This window comes from Microcaecilia unicolor, chromosome 1 (assembly GCF_901765095.1).
Source record: "Microcaecilia unicolor chromosome 1, aMicUni1.1, whole genome shotgun sequence".
In the NCBI taxonomy this organism is placed as follows: domain Eukaryota; kingdom Metazoa; phylum Chordata; class Amphibia; order Gymnophiona; family Siphonopidae; genus Microcaecilia; species Microcaecilia unicolor.
The window spans coordinates 472,694,292-472,712,453 of NC_044031.1; the positions used below are offsets into that span (position 1 = coordinate 472,694,292).

At 45.7% G+C, this 18,162-nt stretch overlaps 1 protein-coding gene across 3 annotated transcripts in view; it reads right to left on the reverse strand.

Moving 5' to 3' along the window:
• Positions 1-18,162, reverse strand: part of KCTD1 (potassium channel tetramerization domain containing 1) — a 233,902-nt gene that overhangs the window by 26,426 nt on the left and 189,314 nt on the right. The window lies entirely within an intron of this gene.

The window sequence follows — 18,162 nt, forward strand, 5'->3', positions numbered from 1 at the left end:
GTCTGATGTTGGACCCTCTCAATGTTGCATCAGTGCACCAGATATCTATGCTGATTCCGGTTCTGCATCAAGTGCCAAATCTCCTGCAATGCTCATTGCTGAACCAAGAAGGTTTTCACACTGGTCTCTGCGGGCTTTATGTGTCCTCGCTTGCATGTGAAGGCAAAGGCCAAACTGTATGTCTTGGTGCTCCAGACCCAAGCACAACACATCAATTATGGAGATCGGGCCTGAAATGGTCCTATTGCATCAAGTATGCTTATTAAAGCCACTCGGCACCCTCACTGACATGGAGTGGAAAATGGCTGACGTAAGGTTCAATGGCCCAAGGAGCTCGAGTAGTTGCATACCTGAAAAATGTTGATGCTTCCTAGGCAAAAGAAGGGCTCACAGGCCCCAAAGGCTGAAGAAAGAAAAATTGAAAAATAATTTTGAAAAATGAATTGAACACAAATAATAAAGAAAAGAAGAATATGAACAAAAAATATCCTGAAAAGGGGAAAGCACCAAAAAAGTAAAGTTTGATGCACTGAGGAGAGATTAGAAAGTCAACCTCTCGACAGGAAGGTACCCGCGCATGCGTGGGGGCACTGTCTCAAAATTTTTAAAGTTACAGCGCACCGGGCTCTGTGGATGACATCACCCACATGTGAGAATATCATGCTTGCTTGTCCTCGAAGAGGAGAATCCAAGAAGGTGACTATGGTCTGACAGTAGCCTGAATGCTCAATTTTTTCCCCTCTTATTACCTAATCAATGGACAAGGGAAAAACAATGGTTTTGCCCTTGGAGCTCTATTCTGTCTCTATGGTCAGTCTGATGGAACTACGGATGCCCCACAAAAAGATCCAGGATAGCAGCTATACAGCAATGGCTTCTTTATGTACGTAGACCTTGCTTAGTCCAGGGACACAGGCACTACCAGCTCGATGCAGTTCTTCCCCTTGGCTGCTTTAACTGCTTAGGCACATATCACTAATGTTGGAAGCCTGTCAGCAAGAGGAGGAAACTCCAGCTAAAGACAGTTAGGTTGAATGGTATTATGCTTGAGTATCAAACCAAGATGGAGGCAAATAGAGTCCTGCTATCCCGGATTGCTATGAACTCTTCTGGTCATTTTCTGCAGCAGTCAGTAACTGGATGTTTAAGTTTTCAGGTTAATTGGAACCTCTCACCTCAATCTCAGTTTATTTTACAGTGAGTGTAACAATTTTACAGAAACTAGCAAGCAATTTTGGAGTGGGGAAAGCCTTGGTGTCTCAGGCTAAAATTCACAAGGCTGTAGACAATGAGAATTAATCAATACCCACTTGTGACACTAATATTACTACATTTTGATCGCTTGGTCCACAAGGACCAAGAAAATGAAAAAAATATTTTAAAGGAAAGAAGTAATAAAAATAAGTCAGATAAGGAGGCCTAACAGTCACAGCCAGTGTAACAGCATTATCTTCTTCATGCAGGCATGTTTAAAGATAGCAAAATTACACACTTGTAGCAGGGGTTCTCTGAGGACAGCAGGCCAAAGTAGTCTCACAGTTGGGTGACATCATTTGACGGAGCCCAGTGTGGATGCAAACTAGCAAGAAGACTGTAGAAGCTTCTAGCAGCATCCCACTGCTCATGCAATGGTGTCTTCCCGCCCAATGATCGAGTGTGGGTCCCTCAGGCAGGTAAGACAGCTAAAGAACTCCAAGGGGAGGTGGGAGGGTTTGCGAGAATACTTGGCCTGCTGTCCTTGGAGAACGCCTGCTACAGGTGAGTAACTTCAGTTCTCTGAAGACAAGCAGGTTAGATGTATGCTCACAGTTGGGAATCCCTAGCTACCAGGCTCACCGAAAACAACAATGCTAGAACAATAAGAACCCAAAGTCAATTAACCCAAAAACTATATACATTCCAGTTGTGGAGGTGCAACCTGGAACAGAACAAAAGTGGGCCTAGGGGGCGGAGTTGGATTCTAGATACCAAACAAATTCTGCAGAACTGTCTGACGAACCTCCATGTCGGCAATCCTGCTTAAGGCAGTAATGAGATGTGAATGTGTGGACAGAAGACCACATTGCAGCTTTGCAGATATCCTTTTTGGAGGCTGACCTCAAGAGGGTTACCGACATCACTATGGCTATGACATTATGAGCCTTGACATGGCCATCTAGAGTCAGTCCAGCCTGGGCATAAGGACTTAAATACAAATCAACTTACGCATCCAGCTTCTCCTACATAAGCACACAACTATGGAACGCATTGCCAAAAGCCTTGAAATCAACGTACGACCACCTAAACTTCCGGAAATCACTAAAAACTAACCTGTTCAAAAAGGCATACCCCACCGATCCAAAATAAATGCCTGATCCCTGCAACACAACAAAACTAAAGTACGTAATAGACAAAATGCAACTCTTCCGACGTACGTTTCCCTAATGTGGCTATGCCACATGAACTTCATCTTACCACAACATCACTTTGTATTTGTTCTCACCGGAGCCTGCAAACGCCTCTCCGGTACTATGTAAGCCACATTGAGCCTACAAATAGGTGGGAAAATGTGGGATACAAATGTAACAAATAAATAAAGAAAGAAAGAAAATGCAATCTGCTAAATAATTAGAATTGCCGATGGCTACCCCTATCCAGTTTGGGTCAAAGGAACAAAAAGCTGGGTGGACTACCTATGAGCTTCAGTCCGCTCCAGATAGAAGGCTAAGGCTCGCTTGCAATCTAAGGTATGCAGTACACTTTTGCCATGATGGGCATGTGGTTTTGAGAAAAATGTTGGCAGAATGACTGACCGATTAAGATGGAACTCTGACACTACCTTAGGAAGGAATTTAGTGTGTGCTGAGCTACTCTATTGTGATGAAACTTAGTATAAAGTGGATCCAATACTAGGGGCCTGAAGCTCACCGACTTTGCGAGCTTCAGGCTTCACAACTTTACAGGTCAAATACTCCAAAAGACAGACTTACTGGCCTTGACGCAAAAGGGGTTTCCATCAGCTGGGTGAGGACAATGTTGAGATCCCATTGTTACGATCTCAGGGAAGGTGAGCCCTTGGACTGCTGCCAAATACCGGCTAGCAGCACTAAGGCAAAAACCAGACAAGGCAGGGCTGGAGCCAAGCAGGGCTGGGAACTGCAGCTGAAGTCAGGAAAAGCAGCTCAAATTCAAATCTGAGATAACACAAGACCAGGCATGCACAACTTGGCAGGAAAACTTGTTGCAAAGGCAATACATGAGTGTCCCATAGTTCCTTATAAAAGGCCCTCACTAATGTCACATCTTCTGGTGCCATGGAATGAGGCTTGGAATGCACTGCAGAACACAGCAAGGGCATCAAGGAGAGGCTAGAATACTGGGACATTAGACTGAGGCTTGGATAGTGTCTGGAAGGAGGCTAGAATGCTGGAGCATCAGAGTGAGGCTTAGATAATCTCTGGAAAGAGGCTTGGAAAACAGGGAAAACAGGCATAAGGCATCAATGCAAAAGCGACACAGTGCCAAGGAGGTGGTCTGTAAAAGCTATGGAGGCCGGCCCCTGGAAGGAAAAGTGAGTTGGGATTCGTGGACATGGCCATATCTGTGAAGTGCCTGCTCCCCAAAGATCCCCCCCCCACCTTCAGTCCGATTTTGTGTCTATAAGGAATCACATGGTGCAACCTCCTGATGTGTTTCAGGGAAGGAACAGGAACCTCAGTACTGGAGACTGAAGGCAAGGCTGGAACTTGTAGACAGGACTGGATCTTAAAACGACAGCCAGAAGACTTCCATGAGCTGTTCTCCCAGGAATCAGGGATGCCCTGGACCCTGTATCTAGGGTCCAGTTCTTTAGACACAGTGCATGAGATCGAAGCTCGAGGCAGTTTCTTAGGACAACTTCTATACAAGGCCTGAATCTAGGATGCAGAAGCAAATAGGTCTTACTCTGAAGGAGCCTCCCTCCAGGAGGAGATCCATAGCATCCTTGCTCACTTGACATGGGGAACTTGTCTCCGCTTGTAGCTCAGGGCAGACCTTGGCCAGAATCCCACTGGTCCGGGATGGAAAATCAGGAACACTAAGAGTGACTAAGGTGACAGCAGACACCTTGGAATCCAAGCAACGTTGATCACAGGTGTTACTCCAAGCAGTAATTTTGCCTCTCTCCCAGTCTAACATTGTGTTGTGCCTCTGTAGCCAGGGTAAACCTAAGACAATGGGCATCACAAATGTCTGAAGGACATATAGGGTGACATCCTCCCTGTCGTCTCTGATACACAGGTGCACAGGATCAGTCCAGATTTTCAGGTGCCCTTGAATGTTACCATGGTCTTGGACAAATCTTGGGTAGGGATCTTGAAATGCCAGACCAGAGCCTCATCTATGAAGTTTCTGCCTGCCCCCAGAATCCACGAAACCCTCAGTATGCTTCTCTCCTTGATCTAGATCAAGCACTGCTGGAGCTAGGAATTGGGTGCAAAGATTCCCTGGGGGTCATCCCAGCACTGTGCCCACAGCCAAAGCTAGGTTAGAGGATCCAGGCTTATTTGGGTACTTAAGTGTATAGTGTTCAGTCTCGCCAAACTACAGACATACATTAAGGGCCCGACACCTCCGTTTCTCATGTATAGACAGGGAACAGTGATCCATCCACGAGTTCTACATGATTGAGGGTTGGGCCCTCCCTCTGACTGGGAGTACATGGAGGTACTGGTACAGAGGTGCCTTCAAGGCCATCTTCTCTGAGGAGTGCCATTCCCAGGTTTATTCCTGTAATCGGATATCTATGATATCACAGAGACGAATAAGGTCATCTAATCTGGGAAGTCTCGCCTGGCCAGTTCATCCTTGATTTGGGGATGCCAACCCCCTGCCAGAAGGCTGCGACAAGGCTCTCATTCTGTCAATTCAGAAGCCAAGGTGTGGAACTGAATAACAATCACCCAGGGTCCGTGTCCCCTGCTTTAACAGCCTGCTCTGTAGCAGCTGACGTAACTCTCCCAGGCTCTTCAAAGACCCTCTTGAATTGTCCCAAGAAACTGTGGAGGTCCCCGAGCACTGGGTCATCCCATTTCCAGAGGAGACACACATGCTAAGGCTTGACCTGGATCCTGTTGAAAGCAAAATCTCTGGCTTGAAGTTCAAAATGATCTGACACTGGTTGAGGAATCCTATACAGTCTTTGGGATTTCCATCATACCTCAGTGGTGCTATGAGTCGAATTCCCAGAGTTATGGAAGCTATTGCCAGTACTGGGTCCGAACTTGAAGGAACTGGAGCTTGAGGTGTTGCCCATATCAGGTGGTAGTCCAGGCGGTCAGCCAGAGCCTGAACCACCCTCGCAAGTCATTGGATCTGGTCCATGTGTGGTCATATCTTGGACGGCACCAGATAGGTGTTGAAGACAGGGAGCCAGTTGCTGAAGCATCTGCAGAATGGCATTTGCAAACTTATGATCTGAGGAAAGGCAAGCCCTTGGACTGCTGCCGGATACCAGCTAGCGAACCATCTGGGCAGGACAAAACACTAAGACAAAATCCAGGCAAGGCAGGGCTGGAACTGAAGACAAGCAGGGCTGGGACCGGAGCTGAAGACAAGCAGGGCTGGGACTGGAGCTAAGGTCAGGAAAAACAGGACAAATCTGAATAGGAGATAACACAAGACCAGACATGCTCAACTAGGCAGGAAACCAATGTATAAGAGCCCATGGTTCCTCATAAAAGACCTCACTAATGATGTCACATCTTCTGGCGCCCTGGAATGAGCCTCGGAACACACTGCAGCACACAGCAGGGGCATCAGGGAGAGGCTGGAATAGTTGGACATCAGACTGAGGCCTGGATAGTCTCTGGAAGGAAGCTAGAATGCTGAAGCATCAGAGTGAGGCTTGGATAATCTCTGGAAAGAGGCTTGGAAAACAGGGAAACAGGCAGCAAGGCAATGCAAGAGGGACGCAGTGCCAAAGATTTGGTCTGGAGAAGCAGTGGATGCAGACTACCTGAAGGAAAAGTTGAATCAGGACCCGGGGGAACATGGCTATGGCACCCAAGACAGGGTGGGAGGTTTGACTGGGGGCTGTACCAAGATGGGCTTACCTCCTACATGTTGATTAGCACTGATTGCACTCAGATGTACCCTTAACGAGCTGGTTTTTAAACCAGACTCAGTGAGGTGCAGGAGGTATTCAAGCAGCTTTTGTGTAGGGCAATTGAGGGGATCTAAGGTCTTGCCCTCACACCAGATGGCAAACCTTCTCCACTTAAAAGAGTAACATCTCTTAGTGGAATCTTTTCTGGAAGCCAGAAAGATGCGAGAGACACACTCAGATAAACCTAAGGACTGAGTTCTATGCTCTCAACATCCAAGCCATGAAGGCCAGGAATTGGAGGTTGGGATGCACAAGGGATCCTTTATTCTGCGTGACAAGGATTAGAAAACAGTTCGATCTCCACAGATCTTTGAAGGATAACTCCAGAAGAGTAGGGAACCGGATCTGTCTCAGCAAATAAGGGGTGATTAGGATCATAGTTTCTTGGTCTTGTCTGAGTTTCAATAAAGTCTTCTCTAGGAGAGGTAATGGAGGACAGTCATACAGAAGACTCTCCCCCCAATATAAGAGAAAGGCATCGGATGCTAGCCTGCCATGTGATCTGAGCCTTGAACAGAAACGGAAGACCTAATTGTTGGGATAAGTGGCAAAAATATCCACCGAGGGAGTGCCTCACTCTTGGAAGATCTTGCGGGCTATGCCCATGTTAAGAGACCACTCATGTGGTTGCAAAACCCTGCTCAGTCTGTCCACCAGGCTGTTCTCCTTGCCTGTGTCAGGTATTTGGCTCGAAGGACTGTAGTAGGAATGAATCTGCCAATCACCATATTAAGAAACAAAAGCCCAGCAACCATGTTCACCCAATACAGCAATTATATAGACTCATCAGTGTCTAGGGGATTATCACTACCGTAACAAAATAGCACCTAACCAAGCTCTTATTCAGCTGGTATTTTCCAAGAAACACTATACCAGTATGTGAAATATTTTATTATACAGATAACAAAATATAATAGTTGAAATGGCAAGCACACACAGTAAATACCATATTTGTGAGGACTATACCCAACGGTGTCTCTGGCACTAAGAGGGAGTGTGTCTCCTTGAGCTATCAGGGAGCTGACTGCTTGCTACTGTGCCAAGTGAATTCTCTTTAGCGCTATCAGGAAACTAATAGCTCACTTTCTGTCCCCCAAGTAATCTGGAGCTATCAGAACTCTGACCACTCCGAGTGTAAAAAAAAAAAAAAAAATGCAATCTGTCCTCCAAAAGGTACTGAGCAGAACTTGGTTCATGGTGCTCAGGTGATTCTTCTGGCCCAATCCAAACATGCATTCCTGAGAATGATGGAATCCAGGCCTAAACCAACAAAGAAGTCCAGTGTAGATTCAGACATTCCACGGCACATAGGCACCTCCAAAAGTGGTCCAATGGCGTTAATGCATACCTGGGGGTGATAAATCTATCCGGCAAACGATATCACTCCCGGAGATGTAGATGTTCTCTGTACAAAGTGTCCTAGTCAGCAAGCTATGCCCATAGCTGATAGAGAAACAGGAAAATGTCCAAGCAGCCATCTTACTGTTGTTCACGCAGATGATTCAGAAGATTCAGGTTCAGGTCTGTACGTGGATGTAGGCCTCAGGTTGCACATAAGGTGACACACACCTGGAACACCTCTACAGGACCTTTTCTTGAAGGAGGACCCACTGACAGCATCCCCACTGCTTGTTCACATAGAACACTGCAACCTGGTTGTCTGAATGAGAATAATCTGGTTTTGAAGCTAATCTCTGAAAGCCTTTAGAGTGTTCCAAATGGCCCTGAGCTCGAGGAAGTCTTTTCTTGAGCAGACTGAGTTCCTTGGGTGTGAAGCCCATTAGAACATAAGAGTAGCCATACTGGGTCAGACCAATGGTTCATCTAACCCAGTATCCTGTTTTCCAAACAGTAGCGAAGACACGTCACAAGTACCTGGCAGAAACCCAAATCGTGGCAACACTCCATACTACAAATACCAGGGCAAGTAGTTCCTTCCCATGTCTGTCTCAATAGCAGACTATGGACTTTTCCTCCAGGAATTTGTCCAAACCTTTTTAAAACCCAGATATGCTAACCGCTGTTACCACATCCTTCAGCAAAGAGTTCCAGAGCTTAACTATTCGTTGAGTGAAAAAATATTTCCTCCTATTTTTTCACAAGTATTTCCATGTAACTTCCTCAGTGTCCCCTAGTCTTTGTACTTTTGGAACAAGTAAAAAAAAAAAAAAAAAAAAATCGATTTACTTCTACTCGTTCTTCACCACTTAGGATTTTGTAGACCTCAATCATATCTCCCCTCATCCGTCACCCTAACCTCTTTAGTCTTTCCTCATGAGAGGAGTTCCATCCCTTTTATCATTTTGGTCGCTCTTTGAACCTTTTCTAATTCTGCTATACCTTTTTTGAGCTACGGCGACCAGAACTGAACATAATACTACTACTACTATTTAGCATTTCTATAGCGCTACAAATCGTACGCAGCGCTTCACAAACATAGAAGAAAGACAGTCCCTGCTCAAAGAGCTTACAATCTAATAGACAAAAATAAAGCAAGCAAATCAATTAATGTGGGGGAGTGGTTACAAGTCAAAAGCAATGTTAAAGAGGTGGGCTTTCAATCTAGATTTAAAAATGGTCAAGGATGGGGCAGTAATATTCCAGTAAGATGTGTAAATAAAAAAAACTTAAAGCAAGACGGTCAATATATTGTATATGGATTTTCTCAAGGTGCAGACGCACCATGGAGCGAAACAAAGGTATTATAGTATTTTTCGGTCTTATTCACCATCCCTTTCCTAATAATTCCTAGAATCCGGTTTGCTTTTTTGGCCACCACACAATGAGCAGAAGATTTCAGCGTATTATCTAAAATGACACCCAGACCTTTTTCTTGAGCGCTGACACCCAAGGTGGACCTTAGCATCAGGTAACTGTGATTCAGACTATTCTTTCCAATGTGCATCACCTTGCATTTGTCCACATTAAATTTCATCTGCCATTTGGATGCCCAGTCTTCCTGCAGTATTTCACAGTCTGCACGTGTTTTAACAACCTTGAATAGTTTTGTATCATTTGCAAATTTGATCACCTCATTCGTCGTTCCGATTTCCATATCATTTATAAATATGTTAAATAGTACCGGTCCCAGTACAGATCCCTGCGGCACTCCACTGTTCACCTGCATTGAGAGAAATGACCATTTAACCCTACCCTCTGTTTTCTGTCCAATAACCAATTCCTAATCCACACCTTGCCTCCTACCCCACGACTCTCTCATGAGCTCCCCATCCCAAGTTGAAAGCATCGGTTTTTAAGACCTTCTGAGTCGGAGGAATTTGGAATGTTAGCCCAACAGTCAAATATGTCCCACATGTCCACCAGAGAAGAGCATGATGTCAACTCTGGAGGAATCTGGATAACATCTGCTAGGTTCCCAGCTGCCTGAGACCACTGGGTTGCTCTCAAACAGAGACATGCCATGGGAGTGACATGCATCATTGACAGGATGTGGTCCATTAATCTCAACATTTGCTGAGCTGTGACCTGCTTGCTGCCTCGGACCTACGGGCAAAAGATATCAAGGTCTCTGCCCTTAGTTGGGGAAGAAAAGCCTGAGCCTGCAATGTATCTAGAAGGGCTCGCTCCTTATGTACTCCAAAATCGTTGAACCAGGAGTTGGTGGGACTTGGAGTAGTTTATCATAAACCCTAGCAGCTCCAACACCCAAATAATTAGGCGCCTTGACTCAGTTGCTCCCTCCTGCAATGTGCTCTTGACCAATCATCCAGATAAGTAAACATGAAGACTCCCAGTCTGCATAAATACTCTACTACCACCGCTAGACACTTGACTAATACCCTGGGAGCTGACGTGAAGCCAAATGGCAGAACACAATATTGGTAGTGGTGTTTCCATATTTGAAATATACTTCCTGTGACTAGAAGTATCAAAATGTGGGTATAAACATCCTTCAAGTCCAGAGAGCATAGCCAATCTTGTTCCTGAATTATGGGGAGAAGGGTGCTCAGGGAAATCATCCTGAACTTTTCTTTGACCAGGAATTTGTTCAGGGCCCTTAGGTCTAGGATGAGACAAAATCCTCCTGTTTGTTTTGGGCTCAAGAAGTACCTGGAATAGAATCCCTTCCCTTCTTCCTCTGGTGGCATGAGTTTGATCACGTTGGTTTGTAGAAGGGTGACGATTTCCTCTAGAAGATGCTCTTGGTGGGCAATTTGGTGATCTCTGATGCCAATGTAGTGCGTAACAGTGATGGACTATTTGAAGAACACACCAGTTAGAGGTTATAAGGGGCCACCTTTGATAAAAAAAAACCTTAACCCCCCCTGCCCAATGAGGATAGTTACTTGTACTGTGGTTATGCTCTCCTGGAGCCAGTCAAAACTGTTTCCCCTGTGGAGCCTGCTGTGGCTTCTGGACTGACGAGTCTGAGAACGCTGGGCCTGGGGCTACTGGGCAGAGGAAGTTGGCAGCGGCAGAAACCTACATCTTTAAGACAGTAGGCCTGCTTGTAAACCTCCTAGAAGAGGAGGCTACAGCTGGAAGGTGCCAAGACAGGGAGTTGATGGTATCAGTATGTTTTCTGATGAGGTCAGCAATCTCCTTCACTTTGTTGGGCAGACTGGATGGACCGTACAGGTCTTTACCTGCCGTCATTTACTATGTTACTATGTCCTCAAAAAGACTGTCTCCTCAGCAAGGTACATCCGCTAGTCTCTCCCGAACCACTGGTTCCAGGTCCAAGATATGCAACCATTAGAGTCTGCATATCCTTAACACCTATGGCAGAGAGCATTAATTCAAATTTTATTTTATATTGTACAATGCTTTGCTCTTTTTTTTTTACCCACTTTAAATATTTTATTGTGATTTTAACATCTTCAATTCACACAATATTAGCAAATATCACTACAAGACTCACATCAACTGACAAATTGTTCAACCATGTTTACAGCTTTTTCCCCCTTGTTTATTTTTGTGTCCATACCCACGAAACCTACGCATATTGGAAATACGTAGTTTTACATGTTTTACACTCAAAATATTCATCAATATTTCTATCTTCAATTGCCACTCTGCAATAAAAACACCATCCCCGACCAACTCTCTCCTCTCCAACTCCCCAATCCCAAATAACAACAATACTTGGGAATTCCCAAGCCTTTGGAACTAACTCCCTCCCCCCACCCCTTACCACCTCCCCCCTCCCCGAAACCCTCCCACACTCCCAAAGCTGAACCATCTTAAAGACGTGTGAGACATTGTTGGTCGATTCCACCCCCCTTTACGCCGTAGTGTGTCATCTCTACGATATGCCATAAGGAGTTCCATAGTTATTAACTGTCCCACTTTGCCTTTCCAATCCCCCAATGTCAAGGGGTCTATAGATTTCCAGTACTGTGCTATGAGACATTTAGCTGCTGCCAACCCCCATCTCATCCATTTGCTCTGCTCCCAAGAGTCCCTCATTATGCATACCCAGAAGACACACCGAGGGACTGCACATCAAAGAGGCACCCATCACTTTCACCAAGGCTTTCATAACCTCCTGCCAAAAAGGAACTATCTTAGGACAAGTCCACCATATATGTAAAAATGTACGCAACTGCCCCCCACACCGCCAAAATGCTTTTGACGTACCTAGGTACGTCCGTCCCGATCTCTCAGGTGTGTAATACCATCGAGTGAGTACCTTATATGCATTTTCCTGCACCAAAACACATACAGAAGCTTTTTGGACCTCCCCACAAATTGTTTCCCATTCTGGATCAGTAAAGCTACAATGGAGATCCTGTTCCCATGCCCCCTGGAACCCAAATGGTTGGGGATCCCATCTCCCAAAAAAATGTATCCATCACCGAGATGGGTCTGGGCACCTTTTACCACATCATCCACAAATTTTCCAGGCTTTCCATCTCTTGAGATGCCTCCCCCCTCCATCCCAAAGTCCCCAGAAAATGTTGTACTTGTATGTAGGAGAAAACATCTCCTGCAGGCAGGGCATACATAGAGCACAAAGTCTCAAAACTACCCCCATGCAGCACATCCCTAAAACTTGATAAGCCTACCTGCTCCCACCTCCCAAATGTTGCATTTGCTCTCCCCGCCCCAAATTTAGGTTCCCATCGCAAGGACGTAAGAGAGGACACCCTATCCCTCTGTCCCCATCTCCTTCGCCCTTCTCCCCACAATTCTATTAAATACCTTATGTATGGATTATATATTCCCATCAGCACCTGTTTCGTTCCCTCAGTTGTCCACAGATATTAGCTCAATGCTCGATTCGGGTAATATGACTGCTCCACCTGGCTTGCTGGCTTGAGTTTTCCCCTCTCCCAGTCCAATATCATCCTCAGCTGAGCTGCCATATAGTACCACTCGATATTAGGTAACGCTCTCCCCCCCCATTCCGGCGTCCCCCATAATACCCGTCTGGCCAATCGAGGGTGTCTGCCACCCCAAACAGTAACATGTGGCTGTGAAGCTGTTTAAGTATCTGCCTCGGGACCGCCACCGGCAAGGACTGGAACAACAACAACAACCTAGGCAGCACATTCATCTTCACCACTGCCATAAGTCCCCACCAAGATAACCACAAGCCCTTCTACCTAGATAACTCCACCCTAATTTGATCCACTATTTTCCCATAATTCAGACCATACACGCTACCCAAATCCATGGGTATCTGAATCCCCAAGTATAGAATCCTATTCTTTGCCCATTTAAAAGCAAACTTGGCTTTCAAGCTGTGTTCCTCTCCATGAGTCAAAGAGACCCCCAGCAACTCGCTCTTATCCATATTAACCCTCAAGCCTGCATATTTTTCAAATTCCCGAAGGATCTTCAATATCGTAGGCACTGTCCGCCCCGGATCCACCACGTACAGTAATACATCGTCGGCAAACAAAGCAATCTGATGCTCCCCCTCCCCCACCTTTATACCCTGTAAATCTGGATGGAGACGCAACAATTCAGCTAGAGGCTCAATATATATCGCAAATAGCAGCTGTGACAAAGGGCACCCCTGCCTAGTTCCTCTACAAATGGGGAAGAAGGAGGTGTAACTTCCATTAATATTAAGGCAGGCCCTCGGGTCCCTACATAAGGCTGCCAACCAGGTGCTAAAATTTTCTCCCACCCCCATCCGGTTCAGCACTTCCCTCAAAAATCCCCAGTTTACCCGGTCAAAGGCCTTTTCTGCATCTATGGCCAACATAACCGTACCAGGTACTCTTCTTTGAGCTTCCAAGATCAAGTGGAGGGTGCACCCTATATTGTTCCCTACCTGTTTCCCAGGCACAAACCCCGACCCCAGCTTTGGTAGAACCCTTCCCAGCCTATTAGCCAAAATTTTGGCCATTATTTTTGCATCTACATTCAACAAAGAAATAGGCCTGTAAGAGCCACACACTGCTGAGTCCTTCCCCAGTTTAGGCAAGACAGTCACCCCTGCATCTTAAGATAGATTTGGGAAACTCATTACCTTCTAACACACCATTCCCCACTTGAACCAAAAGGTCCCCTAGTTCACCCACAAAACATTTATAACACCGCGCTGAATACCCATCCAGCCCGGGAGCCTTCCCATTTGGAAGCCTCTTAATCATCCCCTGCACTTCACCCAAACTAATGGGTTCCCCAAGCTGCGCTCTTTCTGATTCACTATGCTGACATTGGACATCAAATCTTTATATAAGATGATCCCTCATGAAGAACTTATAGAAGTGGAGAGTACAGTTCTGGACGACAGATAAAGGCCTCATGAAGTCCCCTCAAAGTTTTTGCTGTCTCTGTTGAAACTAGCATTATGTAAGAACTTTTTCAAATTCGGGAATAAGTTATATATGCAAACATCTGGAGTAGCCATGGGCACTACATTTGCCCCTACCATGGCAAATCTATACATGGCAGCATTTGAGAATAAGTGGTTGTCCAGCTCTCCATTCAGACATAACATACTTATTTGGCGCAGATACAGAGACGATATTTTTGTCTTATGGAATGGCACCAAAGTAGAGCTAGAAAATTTTCAACAATGGCTGAATAGCTGCCATTCGCAAATACAATTTACTGCTACTTCAGACAGCATCATACATTTCCTTGAGGTGGAGATTTATTTAAATCAGTGTACATTTCAGACAAGAGTGTACACAAAGAGGCATATTTTCAAAGCACTTAGCCTTCCAAAGTTCCATAGGTTTCTATGGAACTTTGGAAGGCTAAGTGCTTTGAAAATATGCCTAAAAGTCCACCGATAGAAATACCATTCTAGAGTATTGCAGCTGTCACCCCAGAACACTTCGTGACAGCTTGCCTTTTTCCCAGTTTTTACATTTTAAACGAATATGTACAGAAGATGCTGATTTTCGACAGCAAGCTCACATTTTTGGTTCTAAATTGCTACATCGAAGATATCCTAAGAGAGTTCTTAAATAAGTTTACACTAGGGCCAAATATATTAATAGAGACCTGCTACTACAGAATGCGAAGCAAGAGTCCCAAGAAGATCAAGTCATGACCTTTATTATGAGATATGTGCAAGGTGGTGAAACAGCATCACAAATTAACAACACTGGGACATTATGCGTACTCATCCTGTTTTTGAGAATCATCGTACAAAAACGGCTTTTTCACGGGCACACAACCTTAGCGAAATACTAAGCCCAGCTGATCTTCCAACAGCAGTAGAGACCACCAACATCAAACACGGAAGCCATACTAAATGCAACAAAACAGGGTGTAAAACGTGCTTTAACCATAGAATCTACAAATTTTTGCCACAACGGTCAAGTATATCAACTTAAACATCAAACCACATGCCGGACGATGCAAACCATATGTCCTTGCAATATGGTATATATTGGTAAATCCAGCAGATCTTTACATGCTAGAATGGTTGAGCACAGATCACGGATAGCAGCTAACATCACCGGGGCTCCACTTGTGCAACACTGCATTAATAAACAACATCCGAGTCTTTAAGATGCATGGTTATTGATTGTATTATTCCCAATGCCCGTGGTGGCAATATAGACAGGCTGTTACTACAGAGAGAAACCCAATGGATTTATTGTCTTAATACACTAGAGCCCCGGACCGGAACGGGAACTAAATCGGAGCCGGATTGCACCATCCATCTCCCATCCCACAAGGCGTACTAATCCCCAGCCCTGGCTGACCCATGCATCCGATACCTTCGCTCCTGTGCCCAATCGGCTGAACGCCTCTGGAGGAAATCTCGCACCCATACTGATTTCATTCATTACAAATTCATGCTATCCTCCTTCCAGTCCTCCCTATTCCTCGCCAAACAGGACTATTACACTCAATTGACTAATTCTCTCAGCTCTAACCCTCGTCGTCTCTTCGTCACCCTTAACTCCCTCCTCAAAGTGCCCTCCGCTCCCACCCCCCCTCACTCTCGCCTCAATCACTGGCTGACTACTTCCGCGACAAAGTGCAGAAGATCAACCTTGAATTCACCACAAAGCCATCTCCTCCTCTTCACCCTTTAACCCACTCCCTCAACCAACCAACCCAGGCCTCCTTCTCCTCTTTTCCTGATATCACCGAAGAGGAAACCGCCCATCTTCTTTCCTCCTCGAAATGCACCACCTGCTCCTCTGACCCCATCCCCACCAACTTACTTAACACCATCTCTCCTACTGTCACCCCCCCATCTGTCATATCCTCAACCTCTCTCTCTCCACTGCAACTGTCCCTGACACCTTCAAGCATGCTGTAGTCACACCACTCCTCAAAAACACCATCACTTGACCCTACCTGTCCCTCCAACTACCGCCCCATTTCCCTCCCACCCTTCCTCTCCAAGATACTTCATGTTCACAGCCGCTGCCTTGACTTTCTCTCCTCTCATTCCATCCTCGATCCGCTTCAATCCGGCTTTCGCCCCCCTTTACTCGACAGAAACGGCACTACCAAAAGTCTGCAATGACCTGTTCCTTGCCAAATCCAAAGGTCACTACTCCATCCTCATCATCCTCGACCTATCCGCCGCTTTTGACACTGTCAATCACAATTTACTTCTTGCCACACTGTCCTCATTTGGGTTCCAGGGCTCTGTCCTCTCCTGGTTCTACTCCTATCTCTCCCACCGTACCTTCAGAGTACATTCTCATGGATCTTCCTCCACCCCCATCCCGCTCTCTGTTGGAGTTCCTCAGGGATCTGTCCTTGGACCCCTTCTTTTTTCAATCTACACCTCTTCCCTGGGCTCCCTGATCTCATCTCATGGTTTCCAATATCATCTCTATGCGGACGACACCCAGCTTTATCTCTCCACATCAGACATCACTGCGGAGACCCAGGCCAAAGTATCGGCCTGCTTATCTGACATTGCTGCCTGGATATCCAACCGCCACCTGAAACTGAACATGGCCTAGACCGAGCTTATTGTCTTTCCACCCAAACCCACTTCTCCTCTCCCTCCACTCTCTATCTCAGTTGATAACACCCTCATCCTCCCTGTCTCATCTGCCCACAACCTCGGAGTCATCTTCGACTCCTCCCTCTCCTTCTCTGCACATATCCAGCATATAGCCAAAACCTGTTGCTTCTTCCTCTATAACATTAGCAAAATCCGCCCTTTCCTCTATGAGCACACCACCCGAACTCTCATCCACTCTCTCATTACCTCTCGTCTTGACTACTGCAACCTACTCCTCACTGGCCTCACACTTAGCCATCTATGCCCCCTTCAGTCCGTTCAGAATTCTGCTGCACGTCTTATCTTCTGCCTGGACCGATATACTCATATCACCCCTCTCCTCAAGTCACTTCACTGGCTTCCGATCAGATACCGCATACAGTTCAAGCTTCTCCTACTAACCTACAAATGCACTCGATCTGCAGCCCCTCCTTACCTCTCTACCCCTATCTCCCCTTACGTTCCTACCCGTAACTTCCGCTCTCTGGACAAATCCCTCCTCTCAGTACCCTTCTCCACCACCGCCAACTCCAGGCTCCGCCCTTTCTGCCTCGTCTCACCCCATGCGTGGAATAAACTCCCTAAGCCCATACGCCAGCCCCCCTCCCTGCCCATCTTCAAATCCTTGCTCAAAGCCCACCTCTTCAATGTCGCCTTCGGCACCTAACCACTAAACCTCTACTCAGGAAATCTAGACTAACCCAACTTGACATTTCGTCCTTAAGATTGTAAGCTCCTTTGAGCAGGGACTGTCCTTCTTTGTTGCTCTGTACAGCGCTGCGTAACCCTAGTAGCGCTCTAGAAATGTTAAGTAGTAGTAGTACTTAATACCGAGATAAACAGAGATGGTGGTTTTCTTGGCTATCATCTTTTTTGTTAGCCAGGAAACAGAGAGTGATTTGGGAGGGCCTCGAATCAAGTACAGCCCCAGTGATCTGCAAGCTGCTGCAGGGGATTAATCTTGTTACCACTATTTAAAAAAAAAAAAAAAAAATCTTTACTTGAGCCCAGTGGTCCAGATGGTAATGCATTGTGGATTATCTTGCCAGTTATTCACAGATGGAGGCTGGAGTGGGCCATGTTGACATCTTGTCATTAGCAATTGTTTGCAAGAACTGGCATGGTGGTTTAATGGGGCAGAACTGAAACTTAGGGGGAAGTTACCAAGGTGCAGTAAAAGGCGATCTATATTTACCACACGATTCAGCAACCTGCAGTATCTCAGTCCCACAGGTTGCTGAATCACACGGTAAAAGAATAACACCGCTTGTGAACCACCTCTTTTAACCCCTAGCACCAGGTCCTGCATTCCGATAAGAACTAAATCCAAAGCTGTTGTCCCCCTTATCAATTCTATGACCAGCTATTTATTTATCTAGTAACTTTACCTCCTAAAATGTTCTGATTTGACATTTACCCAATATTGTGATTACAGAAAATGTCCATTACTATTGTGTTGCCAATTTGTTTAGCCATCCTAAACTGTTACCGTTCTGTTTCTGTATCTTGGTTAAGCAAGTGGTATAGCGTTCCCCCACCCTTATTATACTCTTCCCTATCATTCTTGGAATTTCCACCTATAAAGATTACAGAGTGCAGTTTCTTGCAGAACTTTAATTCATTCTAT